General features: G+C 35.0%; 1 protein-coding gene across 4 annotated transcripts in view; it reads left to right on the plus strand.

Moving 5' to 3' along the window:
- Positions 1–13,439, plus strand: part of LOC106875473 (tubby-related protein 4) — a 680,107-nt gene that overhangs the window by 611,735 nt on the left and 54,933 nt on the right. The gene's annotated exons all lie outside the window — the stretch shown is intronic.

Here is a 13,439-nt window from a genome sequence, read left to right on the forward strand (position 1 = left end):
AAAGGAAAGGCAAACTGGACTTGGATGGGATTTGAACTCTGAAAAATAAAGTAACATGACCAAATACCATAAGGTGTTTTGTCCTACATTCTACCAATTTTGTCATCCATCCACCATATACTTGGGTTTGTATGTAGAACTATTGTCAGATAAAATAAAACAGTAAGCAGTGTACTTAAGAAACACAGGTAAAGTTAACTGTCTAATCAATGTATTCTCCTCCGGTAATGGTTTGTCTAAGAAATGAAGACAAGTAACACAGTTATTTTTATTGCAGGTTTTTCAGGTGTCTTCCTGACTTCAGTCTCTTGTATTAAATTGAAACATACCATGATAAATTCCACCAATTATAATACACATAAAAGGACTGACTTTATTCTTATAAACTGGTTGAGAATTAATGCTTTGACTACACACCTAGTGAATTTACAAATGCATGTCTTTTAAATGCATTTATGTAGGAACCAGGTTTTAAAATTTTAAATATTATTGCTCCATTTGAATATTATGATTGTTGTTCTTCATATTCTATCTATCTTATACAACTGTAAGTTAAGAGATTCAATAACTCTAAGGTTAAATAAAATTCTGGATTGCTTACTGTCTACATGGTCTTAAGCTCAAATCTAGTTATCGCTATTTGAACACCTAAGCAGCAGTTCAAAATTTACTTCAGCTATTTTGCTTTGTTCATACTCAAGGCAATTAACTCTGACTTCTTTTTCTTATTCCACTCATATTGTTGACAGCATAATAGATATCTTGCTGTTAAAAAAAAATTCCTCTATCACAAAAGTTATTGATCTATATAAGGGTGAAAAAATTAACGTAAAACAATTTTTTAAGTGACGTAAATGAAATGGAAATCCATCAACTGTTGATTTGACCTTTATGGAACTTATATTAAAATAGCATCCTGTTGCATTGAGCAAACTCATGAAGAGATTTCTCAGTTATATGGTAGCCTAGTTGTGTGCACTGGTGAGCTATAATATGAAGCTCACTGGTTATAAACTGCTGCTAAGCCATTCAAGAACAACTGTTTTCAACATATTACTCGTATGTACCATCAATTCTTTTTCCAGCAGGACAGTGTTCAAACATTTATTCACATATGTATATATGTACGTATGCATGTGTGTGTGTGTGTGTATAGGTTCAGGTATAGCTGTGCAGTTGAGAAGCTTGTTTCCCAACTAGGTCGTGTTGGGTTCAGCCCTACCTTGGGTAAGATCTTCTAATATAGCCCTGGGCCAACCAAAGCTTTGTGACTGGATTTATCAACCAGAAATTGAAAGAAGCCCTAGATATATACACATGCACACACACACACACACACACACACACACACACATATATATATATATATATATATATATATATATATAGATAGATAGATAGATAGATAGATAGATAGATAAATAGATAGACAGACAGACACAAACACACACACACACACATGTGTGTGTGTTTGTGTGTACCTTTGTCTAGACATCTTGTGATAGTTGTAAATGAACATTACTATCCTATAAGCAAGATTGTATCCAGTCTTTCATGAAATTTATGTCTAGCTATATGAAAATATTACCTTGCTTAGAAACAGGTGAGGTTTAGTAACTGGAAGAGTATCTGGTTATAGAAAAATCTGCCTCAACAAATGTCATCTGACCCATGCATACATGCAAAAGAGGACATTATATGATGATACATCCATACATACGTACATACATACATACATACATACATATGTATGTATGTAATCATATGTAATATATACGTACACACCTCATCATTGCTATTGTCATTATCATCATATGTTGGACAGGTTACCTTCAGCACAACATCTTACCACTTGTGTTGTCCCTTGTACTACTTCCTTTATGATGTTCAGCATTCTGAGATCAGACTTCATCACTTATTCCATGTCTTCCTTGGTCTTCATCTTCTGCTAATTTATTCCACATAAAATGTCAGCACTGTCTTCTCTTGTATACTAAAACTGATTCCTTTTGTGCCCAATTTTTCTTGCAGTTCATTTGCACTCTGTCTATTATGTGCAATAATATAACCCATACACTGAAGTATGCTCACATTATTTCTCCCAGCCATGTTTTACTGTCATGTAACTTTACAATTCGTAGGCAAGCATACAATTTATCTTAACTTGAAAATAGAATCCCTTTGTTACTAGTACACACGATAGTTCTCTAAACTTTTTCTCACTGAGACTAATATGTTTTTTTCAGAACACCCACCTCCACTATTATTTAGGTCACCTAGGTAACAAAAATTAACTTTAGGGAGCCTTGCAGGCATTTGAAAACATTTATTTCATGGATTTTCTTACTGATAATTACTCTTATGCGTCTGTTACATATGAAGTCTTTCCACTTTGTCAGCCTGCCTGTGATAACACTGTGTCTCTTGTGCTCCTGTATATATCATCATCATCATAATTCAATGTCGATCTTCCATGTTGGCATGGGATGCACTGTTTGACAAGAGCTAGTAAGCCAGAGGACTGCACCAAGCCTCACTGTCTGTTTTGGTATGTATTTTATAGCTGGATGCCCTTCCTAATGCCATCTATTTTACAGAGTGGACTGCATACATGCACACACACATACACATATATATGTAGTGTACTTTTCTGTTATTGGTGGGGTCAACACAGAAAGTACTCCATCCAATGAGAGACAAATATCACTTTATTTAACATGCACAGGATTTAAGTACAAGCTTTTATAAGTTTCATGCTTCTGATAGTAAAATAGATGGATTAGCTTGTATAGCATGCCATGTATTTAGGGATAAAACATGGCATACTCTACACGCTTCCATGCAAATCCTATGTGTGTTGTTGTTGATGTTGAGTGTGTGTTGATGTGGTTGAGTGTGTGCGTGTGCGTGCTTGTTATATGTAAAGTAAACAGGATTACATATTACTTGGACCAAAATTTCATTCAGTTTACCTTCTGATTGAGCAAATGATCAATTTAATACAACTTTGCTTTGGACCTTGTTTACTTTGCATATGACAGCCAGGTTCTTTACAATTCTAACACAAGAATGTTGAGCTCATTTATGTTTTTGTTCTAGAAAATAAGCAAAAATTGTGCATGCGTGTGTGTAGCTTGACCGGTACATTGCTTATCACCTACTCTTGTTTGCCTAGATTCACTCTTCTTTCATTCAGTGTTGGAGTTTAGGTATTTGGTCCAATCTGAGGACTAATTGCCTATATCCATTGTTGGTTTATTTTGATACATTCTTATCTAATGCACACTCACACACACACACATACACACACATGCTCACACATGCACATTTGTGTGTATAGGACAATTGTTGACTTCACAAGTGGGTGATGTATAAATGGGCACACAGTCCATAAAGGAACAAAGCAATCACTTCTCTCTCTCTGGATGTATGTATGTATGTATAGATATATGTGTGTGTGTGTGTGTGTGTATACACTGAGATAGAGAGAGAGAGAGAGAGAGAGAGGGAGATCTGTTGCTTGAAGAAATTCACATAGTGAGAAACTCTGGGTATCTTTCAAATTTGAGAAAGTAGCCAACACCTTTAGCTGTCAGTTGCTTAAAATAAAAATTCTAACTCAAATGAAAATATTTCAAATTTAAAACTAGAAGTATTCATTCATCATCATCATCATCATCATCACCATCACCATCATCATCATCATCAAGGTAACAAGCTGGCAGAAACATTAGCATGCCGAGCAAAATGCTTAGCAGTATTTCATCTGCCACTACATTCTGAGTTCAAATTCCACTGAGGTCAACTTTGCCTTTCATCCTTTCGGGGAGTCAATAAATTAAGTACCAGGGAAACACTAGGGTTGATGCTATCAACTATTCCTCTCCTCCCAAATAGCAGGCCTTGTGCCTTTAGTAGAAAGGATTATTATTATTACCATCATCGTTGTCATCATCGACATCATCATCATCATCATCATCCCCTTTTTATTTACTGCAATATCTATAGAGTTGAGATAAACTTTAGGCTTCTTTAAAATACTTATATGATTGTTGAGTATCATTCTCTTCCAAATGAATTGTTCAAGTTGTACGGAGTCAGTTTATGCAGATGTCATCTCTAAGTTATTTATTCACAACACAGTTCTATTTCTCTATGCTAACCAGTGTACAATCTTATATATTTACTCGGCAATTCTTCTTTCACTATTTTAGTACATACAATGAAATCTCTGCTTTACTGTTGAGTCTAAGACTTGTACATGTCCAGATTTTTCTTCCATTCTAGCTGAAATAACAGAATTAACATTATCATTGACTTATGTAGATATTTTTTTTTTCACTACCAGCTATTTTTGATGAGGATTTTAATGTTCATTGCATTAAATATGTTAACACTAACTTCACTATATCTTATCCACCCTAAATAACCCAACTGTATATGCTAACTTTGAATAACTTGTTGTAAGATATATAGGAAACTTCCAAGAAAAATGTATTGTCATGGGAATAATACAATAGAAATCTTCTATATGAATTGTTTAAGTATTTTGATAACATTTTCTAGACATCTTTCAGATATCTTTTCTGTTTGTTTTCAAACTTTCTTTTGAAAATCAGTGTTGTTGTAAAGCCCCAACTTATCCCTGATTAACAAAAAAGAAAAACTAGGTGTGGGAGTGGCTGTGTGGTAAGTAGCTTACTTACCAACCACATGGTTCTGGGTTCAGTTCCACTGCGTGGCACCTTGGGAAAGTGTCTTCTACTATAGCCTTGGGCCGACCAAAGCCTTGTGAGTGGATTTGGTAGACGGAAACTGAAAGAAGCCCGTAATATATATGTATACATATGGGAGAATTTACGAAAAAAACAACAAACGAGGACAGGTGGTGTAAACAACAAAAGGACGTATTAGTTTAACGCTCAGGAATAGAGAAAGTCTTTAACGTTTCGAGCTACGCTCTTCAACAGAAAGAATAAGGAGAAAAACAAGGAGAAAAACACGGAGAAAAAAATTTGAATGTTGTGGTCAGCGATCTATCATGTATATATATATATATATATATATATATATATCATCATCATCGTTTAACGTCCGCTTTCCATGCTAGCATGGGTTGGACGATTTGACTGAGGACTGGTGAAACCGGATGGCAACATATATATATATATATATATGTGTGTGTGTGTGTGTGTGTGTGTGTGTGTGTGTATATGTTTGTGTGTCTGTGTTTGTCCCCCCAACATTGCTTGACAACCGATGCTGGTGTGTTTACATTCCCGTAACTTAGCAGTTTGGCAAAAGAGACCGATAGAATAAGTACTAAGCTTCCAAAGAATAAATCTTGGGGGTTGATTTGCTTGACTAAAGGCAGTGCTCCAGCATGGCCACAGTCAAATGACTGAAACAAGTAAACGAGTAAAAGAATAAAAGAGAGTATATATGTGGTCAGTTGACTGACTAGGTACAACCTGCATAGCTATGGATGTCATCTTAAACCTTTGGTTAGTTAAGGACCATACTGTACATTCTGATATGCAATGTGTTAGCTTTCCTTTCAATGTCTATTTGTTTCTTGTTTTATACAGAACCATCACTTTCAGGTTTTTACCAGGGTGATTTTTAAAACTGCATGGTTTCTTCAAATTCAGCTGCCATTACTTTTTGTGATGAACTATTATTGACTGCCTTGCATTTTAACCATGTCAATCCTGTTTCTTCTTCTGACATTTGTTATATCCAGTACAAAGCCGTCCAGTATATTCAAGCAGTTTTAAAACAATAGAGTGAAATTTGAGGATGATTAGGCTGTTAGTTGAGCAACCATCTTAAAGTTCTCTTTTAACTTGAGAAGTATGATGAATTTTATAACTAGTTGCTTTGTCATTTGACTTATCATGTAAAAGGATAATAGCTTATTATTGCATAATTTATTAATTTATAGCTGAACCTGTTATAACCATGTGAAAATTGTAAAACTTCATTGGAAAAAAAAAAAACTCTTTCATCAGTTTTACCACAGCTTCAGAAAGTCAAACAATTTTATAACTACACTATACTGGGGGCTTCAAGATACTCTTTTGCTTTAAATTCAGCATCATCAGTAATTTTTGTATGGTTAATAAAGATATCATCAGTAGTCTACACTCCTCTCCTACAAACATTGTGCTAAATAAGAAAAATATCAACCCAATATTATCTCTGCTCAATTTACCAACTACTTTACAGAGTGCACTGAGTGCATTTTGTTATGACACCAGCAGTAGTAAGGTTGCCCTGTATCTCACAAAACTAAAAATACCCCACTACTCTTAGAAATAGACCAGAACAAAGGGTGATAAAAGAAGTGGAGCTTAGAGTGAGATGATGAAAGAAACAAAAGTATGAGGGAAGAGTTATTGGCATGACAGGGTAGTAGAAGAGAGAATAACAGATAGGACAGTGCTGGAGAGAAGTAGGAGTAGGGAAATAGTAATGCCAGAGATTAGTGGGAGAGCAGCAGTGATAACAACTACCTGTTTTGTTGTCAGAGGGTGACTGATTGTTGGATAGTTGTAGAGATGTAGTAAGAGAAGAATGATGTGTGTCACTCATAAGTAAGCTGGTTGGAAGGAGTGAGAGCTAACAGATGTGTGATGGTGAGGGATTCAAAAGAAGGGATTCGGATGGGAGAGAGAGAAAGAAAAAGAGAGATGTGAAACGGTAAGGCTGGTGGTGGAGGGTCAGTTGAATATGAAGAGACCCAATTATATACCATATTATCTATAGAGTATGGTTCAGTGAATATGAGGGTGAATGGAGTGAGAGCATCCCAGACTCCATCATTATTTCCATTTTAGCATTCTCTTTACCATGTTTGCACAGGAAGGCAGGTCTTCTCCAGCGCTAAATGCCACAGTCCTTTGTTGTTTATTTCAGGCTCAGCAACTTTAGATCACCACACCATCCCATCTCTTCCTAGGTCTCTTCCACAGGTTCCATTCACATTTTTACACAACTGTATTCATCCATATACATCACATTTCCTTGCCAGGACAGTCTTCTCTTGTACTCTCTACATTTGACTTTTCTTTTATCTAGTTCTTCTCTTTTTCCATGCATGCTAACATTATACATCCAGCAGAGCTTCATGTTTGCTTCATTCTCTCCCACCACCACTTCAGATTTTGCAAATCCTTTGCATTCAAGGCTTGTGTTTCATTGCCATGCAGCATTGCCTTTTGTACACAAGCATCAAACAATCTATCCTTCACACTGAGAAAGAAACCTTTTGGTGCCAGCAGAAGTAATAGTTCTTTGAACTCTTTTCATCTTGATGTGCTGTACTTTCAGTAAACCAACCACCACAGTTAGTTAGGTCACATATGTAACAGAGGCTATCAACTATTTCAAGAGGGCTAGCTGAGTATTTAAGAGAAGCTACTAGACAGGTGCTCTTAGTACTTACTGCACATGTGCAACTGTTACCTATAGAATCTATCATATCAAGTTTGATCCCAAACCTTGCTCATAAATATCACCTGAAGACATTTACAGAGAGAATACTAAGTGAAATGTACCGACATTGAAATCAAGATAAGGACATCATCTAAATAGAAAATAAACCTTAAAAAAATTATATTATCTAAATTTTGCTAAAGCTTTGAGCCATTATTAGAATAAAATGTATTCTCCAATTCCTCTACCCAATTAATGATTCTAAAATATGCAAACCAAAATTTTTAGTGGTAAATCTTTTTTTTAACTCTCAATTCAATATCATATTATTTGTCATTGCCTCATGAAACACTAATAATTTATAATTTTTCTTCATAATTTTCAAATTCATCTAAATGCTTCAAACCCTATTAAAGGCAAACAAGTTAAAAGTTTTCTGATTCTTTACATTTTTCTGCCATTCCCACAATGTTACACACTTTTTCTTTTTTCTACTGGGGGAAGGTTTTTAATGGTGCCTCTTAACTAGATGGATGAAACAGCAAAGTCAATCATGGTGAAACTTGGACTCAGGCTATAAAAATTGAACATTGCAAACTTTTAGTTCAATGGTCTACCCTTCTTCTGACTGTTTGATTCTTTATATTTGTTAAGTTTTAGGTTGAATAATTTAGTTAAGAAATCTCAAAGTATAAACTCTTATAAACACCAAGGCTAATTTGAGACCCAGATGCCTGTTGAAGTGATAATTTTCATTGAGTAAAGAATGAAATGTAACTGGAGTTCTGATAGTTGTCATATACACATTGTGAAATTATTCTAAGACTGATTTTTTTTCACCAAGTTATTCTATTTTTTTTTTTTTTCGAGCAAGATCGTTGCCAGTGCCCCTGGACTGGCTCTTGTGCTGGTACACATGAAATTTCTTCGAGCGAGATCGATGCCGGTGCCCCTGAACTGGCTCTTGTGCTGGTGACACATGAAATTTCTTCGAGCGAGATCGATGCTGGTGCCCCTGAACTGGCTCTTGTGTGGGGTTCTGGGATTTTTCGAGCGGGATCGTTGCTGGTGCCCCTGGGCTGGCTCTTGTGCGGGTGACACATGAGGTTTCTCGAGCGAGATGAGCGTGGCCTTTGCCAGTACCACCTGACTGGCCTTCGTGCGGGTGACACGTAAGGGCACCCACTGCACTCTCTGAGTGGTTGGCTTTAGGAAGGGCATCCAGCTGTAGAGGCACTGCCAAATCGGATTGGAGCCTGGTGTGGTCGTCTGGTTTCGCCAGTCCTCAGTCAAATCGTCCAACCCATGCTAGCATGGAAGGCGGACGTTAAACGATGATGATGATGATGATGATTCCAGTACTCACTTCTTATTTGAAGGCAGTAGATGTAGTTGGTTGCATCAATGTCAGTATATGTCTGATACTTATTTTATAGACTCACTCCTAGAAGTATGAAATGCACAATTAACAATCTTTGCAGAATTTGATCTTGAAATCAAGAAAGTATGAAGCTATATGCAGCTGAACGTCCAGCCAAATGCTTTCTTCATCTGAACCATCTATATTGCCCAGATTTCTTTCCACCATGTATCCAGTATTTCAGTGTTAAATCATTATGCGACTGCAATCTCAGTTGTCTTTCTTTGTAGCTATTTCATTACCATCGTCATCATCATTTTATGAGATGATAAAAAAACAAATATATTACTTGTATTTTCCGACATATCTCTTTAAAAAAAGATTTATTTGGAATTATCTCTTCAGATAAGAGCTTTATGAATTATAATCAGAATTACTGAATTAATTGTATTGGTTTGAGTTGGGTATGGTTTCAGTTTATTGTTTTTAATTGTTTTATTATATGTTGTTTTCATCCATATCTACTAACGTTATTAAATATCTATCATAAAGAAACTCAGCGTTGTTTTTCCTAATTCATGTTAATACTCTGCTTACCTACATATCTCCTGATGTGCAGCTGAAATTTTGAATTCTGATGAAGATTTATCATGTATTCTCAATCAGTCTCCATATGACAATATTGTTATTACTATACTTTTCTTATGTAGAATATAGATACCCATATCACTGTACCAGGTGCTGCTTTATACTTGTTGCTACAAAAGATACAGAGAATATCATATAAATTTGATATAAAATATTTACTTTTCAGTGAGCATTAAAACAATTTAAAGATATTCATTGAATGAAAATGGCTATGCTTCGATATTTCTAATTTGTTAACTATGTAATTAATCACTTTGTAACTAATTTGTTGAGATTTTTTAATTCATCAATATGTTATGTCATATAGTGCAGCTTACTTTCTATATATAAAAATGAATTTCGCACTTTTATTAAGCCTGCAAAATTATCACAAAACAGTTTTGTGATAATGTTATAGCTTTAATAAAAGTATATTACTCTACCTTTGGTAGTCGAGTACTATTTTTTCCACCTTGTTTTGCACTTGTGTGCTCACCTGTGTGTGTGTATCATCATCATCATCATCATTTAACATCTGCCTTCCATGACTGGTGTGGTAGGAAGTCCCATTTAAAAATGATAGATGGATGTAGCTTGTAGGAGGGCAGCTTAGTTAGAAGGTTCTCAAGTTAAAGTTTCTGTGGTCAAAGGCTTTACAGATAATGAGGACTAAAACATTGCTCTCCAGAGTGAGCGATTATTATTCTATGATGTAAGAGATCAAATCTCCCAATAGAGACAGCCCTATAGAAATTGTATAATTAATTACTGTGGGGAGAGAAATGCTCAATACATTGAAAGAAACGTTTGAAAGGGTGATAGATTGGTAATTTCTCTTGTCATCTCCAGAAACTATCTGTTTGAATTTCAAGTCATTCTAAGTGACACATTTAGACAGTGGGTTTTATAAAAACTTATTGAAGACTTGAAATATATCAACATTTGGACTTTTTGTATTTTTCTTTCAGTTTCTAAAATGAAAAAACATAAATAAACAGAAAAATATCTTAAATAGTTTATTTCCTTTGTGGGGTCCAAAGCAAATTATTTTGTTAGCTTTTTTTAAATGTTTCATTTTTTTTAATATTTCATATTTTGTTAAATGTTTTGTGGCAAAATGAAATAAAAAGCTAAGGAGTCATACCAAACTGTTTTTTGTTTTTCTCTTCCTTATCTAAATATAGATATTTCTAGACAAACTAACCTTTAGGTAGGAAATCAAATTATAGCCTGTTATGATGTTGTTTCTGTCTTATTTTCTCTTTTACAGAACTATTTTGTCTCTGTTGCATTTTATTCTAATAATTTTCATTGTTTCAAAATAATTTTAATCAACTGTACCCTTAGTCATAATTTGCAGCTTCATGCCTAGTGTTGGACAAAATATCTTGCAGTCATCATCATCGTTTAATGTCCGTTGCTCGTGCTAGGAAGGGTCGGATTTTATTATTATTATTATTATTCAACTTGATTCAGGATTGGTCTTATTCCTGATAGAATTTATGAAGGTGGCGGGGTTACACATATTTTCTCAAGTTCTTTGTTTTTAATGCTTGATCTTGATTTGCTATAATAAGGTTCTCTGTTTCTTTTTTCAGTTGCCCTTTTTTCAATCAAGCCCAGATTTTGTTTCACATATATCCTCAGTAGCTTTCCAAAACTAACCATGCAAAGCTTTCTCTTCAATCTGTTTAACATGCTCTCTTTGAATTTTGTTCTTGTCCTTTTCTCCTGTTCCACACTCAATTACCCATTCCATATTCACTGTCTTAGGTAATTTCTCAGTGCTGTTCTGTAAATATTCTAGTAGGCTTTCTTTCCATCTGTACACACTCTTCCACAGCAGTCAAGCCTCTTCCACCCAGGTCTCTCTTCAATTCAAGTACAACCAGTTAATATAAGCTTTCAGATGGTGGGCTCTATACATTGTCAACAGCTTTCTAGTTTTTCAGTCAAGTTTCTGTGTTGCCTTTTACCAAATCTACAATTCCAACTCCATATCTGATTACCAGTACTATTCTTCCTTTTATGGCTTCAGTACCATTTCTAGAATTCAACTTTCTAATATTTCCCTCGCTCACCTTGTATACTCCTTACTTGTAATTTGCTTCATCTCTTCGTGTTTTATTTCATCTGCCTCCAGTATTCCCAAATACTTATACCACTGTCCTTTCTCATCTGCTTTTATGTTTGCCCATTTGACTTTTCAGTTTCTTAGTTTCTTTCAAATCTTCCTCGTTTCATTATCAATGTAGCACACTTTTCAATCCCAAATTCCATGCATACATCATTTGAGAAAATGCAAACAGTATGTACAAGACTTTCAGACTGCTTCTCATTTTATGCATAAAGCTTTATATCATCCATAAAAAGGAGATGATTTATCTGACCATATCCTCTTTCCAAATCATAATCTGTTTTGACTTCTAATAACACCAAACTGAGCAGTATCATGGCCAATGCAAATAGTAATGGAGACAACCTATCACCTTGATATATATCATGTCTGATGTTCACTTTCCCAAGTCCTTGTTTATCTCCAATCAATTCAGTATTCCAGAGTTTTCTTACTTTCACCAACTGTTTTCTCCATATTTTCTGCCACTCCTAACATGCTCATTGTGTTACTTATTAATCTGTGCAGTACCATGTCATATGCTTTTCTATAATCCAACTATGCTACATTGAATCCCATTGATCTGCTTCTACAATTTATCATTTTATCAACTAATAAGTCTTTATTCGACCCACTTTGCTTCTTGCATCTTTTCTGTTCTACTGGAAGTAAATTGTTACTTTCCAGATAATTACATAACTTTTTCTGCCCAGACACTGGTCATAAGCTTCCACATAGGTGGTAAACATGTTATAAGTTAAAAGTTTGATACCAATTTACCTTTCAAGGGTCCTTAGGATATAACGTTCATCCATATGTCATCTTGGTAAGGATGTATCCCTGCTGCAGGCATTCATCAAGGTGTGCAGCTGTCCTTTCATGCAACTGTGTAAAATTTTCAACCTTGTCAGGATAAAACATTAGAGTTAATGACTGTCAAACTTGGTTCACAAGAAAATCGGACATTTCATTCTTAATGACCTGATTCTACCAAGTATACCAAAGGTTTATAAGTCAATATTGTGTCCTATTTTTGTTTTTCTATTAGCAGTGTGATACAATCACTTTTAAGTTTGTCTCTACAGATTTTCTATAGAATTTAGAGCCAGCACTGAAAGTTATGATGTTTTTTTTTATTTGAAGACATCTATGTAAATAATACAATGGAAAATTGAAAAATAAGTAATGGGTGTATATACATATTTCAGGAGTTATTGCACCTTCGTCAGCACCACATCCAACCCATTAACTATCCTTGAACACATTGCTTAAATACCCACTAAGTTTAGCAGTGTAACACTATTGATGGACCAATTTACATATTAAAGACATCCCTGACAAGTGGTATGTATACATTAATTGCTGGTAGGGACACCATATTTTTTTGTTTTGCAACCATATTATTCTACCAAATGGTTGCAAAATGGAATACAGTGTGTGTGTGTGTGTGTGTGTGTATTTGCCAAAATTGTGGTATCTAATTGACAGTGATGAGGAATTAAGTTTATGTATGTTTTTCTATTGTTGGATACCCTTCCTGTCACCAACCCTTTTGTGGAATGTTAGAAATGAACGGCATCATTTGTATGATGACAACACTCATCTAAAGCTGCCACATGATGTCAAAACAAGGAGTTATGAACACATGCACATACACATGTTCATATGGTAGGCATCGTTCAGGTCTCATTTGCTAAATCTACTCACAGGGCTTTGGTTGATCATCGTCTATAGCAGAAGATACCTACCTAAGGTATCATTCAATGAGACCAAAACCGAACACATAAAGCCAGGAAACAAACTTCTTTACAACACAGCCAGATGTATGATTATGTATACATGTGTCTGAATTGGTGCATTGACTCGTATGTGTTCAGTTATTACTATTATTAAAAGAAT

This window comes from Octopus bimaculoides, chromosome 3 (assembly GCF_046866305.1).
Source record: "Octopus bimaculoides isolate indiv1 chromosome 3, ASM4686630v1, whole genome shotgun sequence".
Taxonomy (NCBI): Eukaryota; Metazoa; Mollusca; class Cephalopoda; order Octopoda; family Octopodidae; genus Octopus; species Octopus bimaculoides.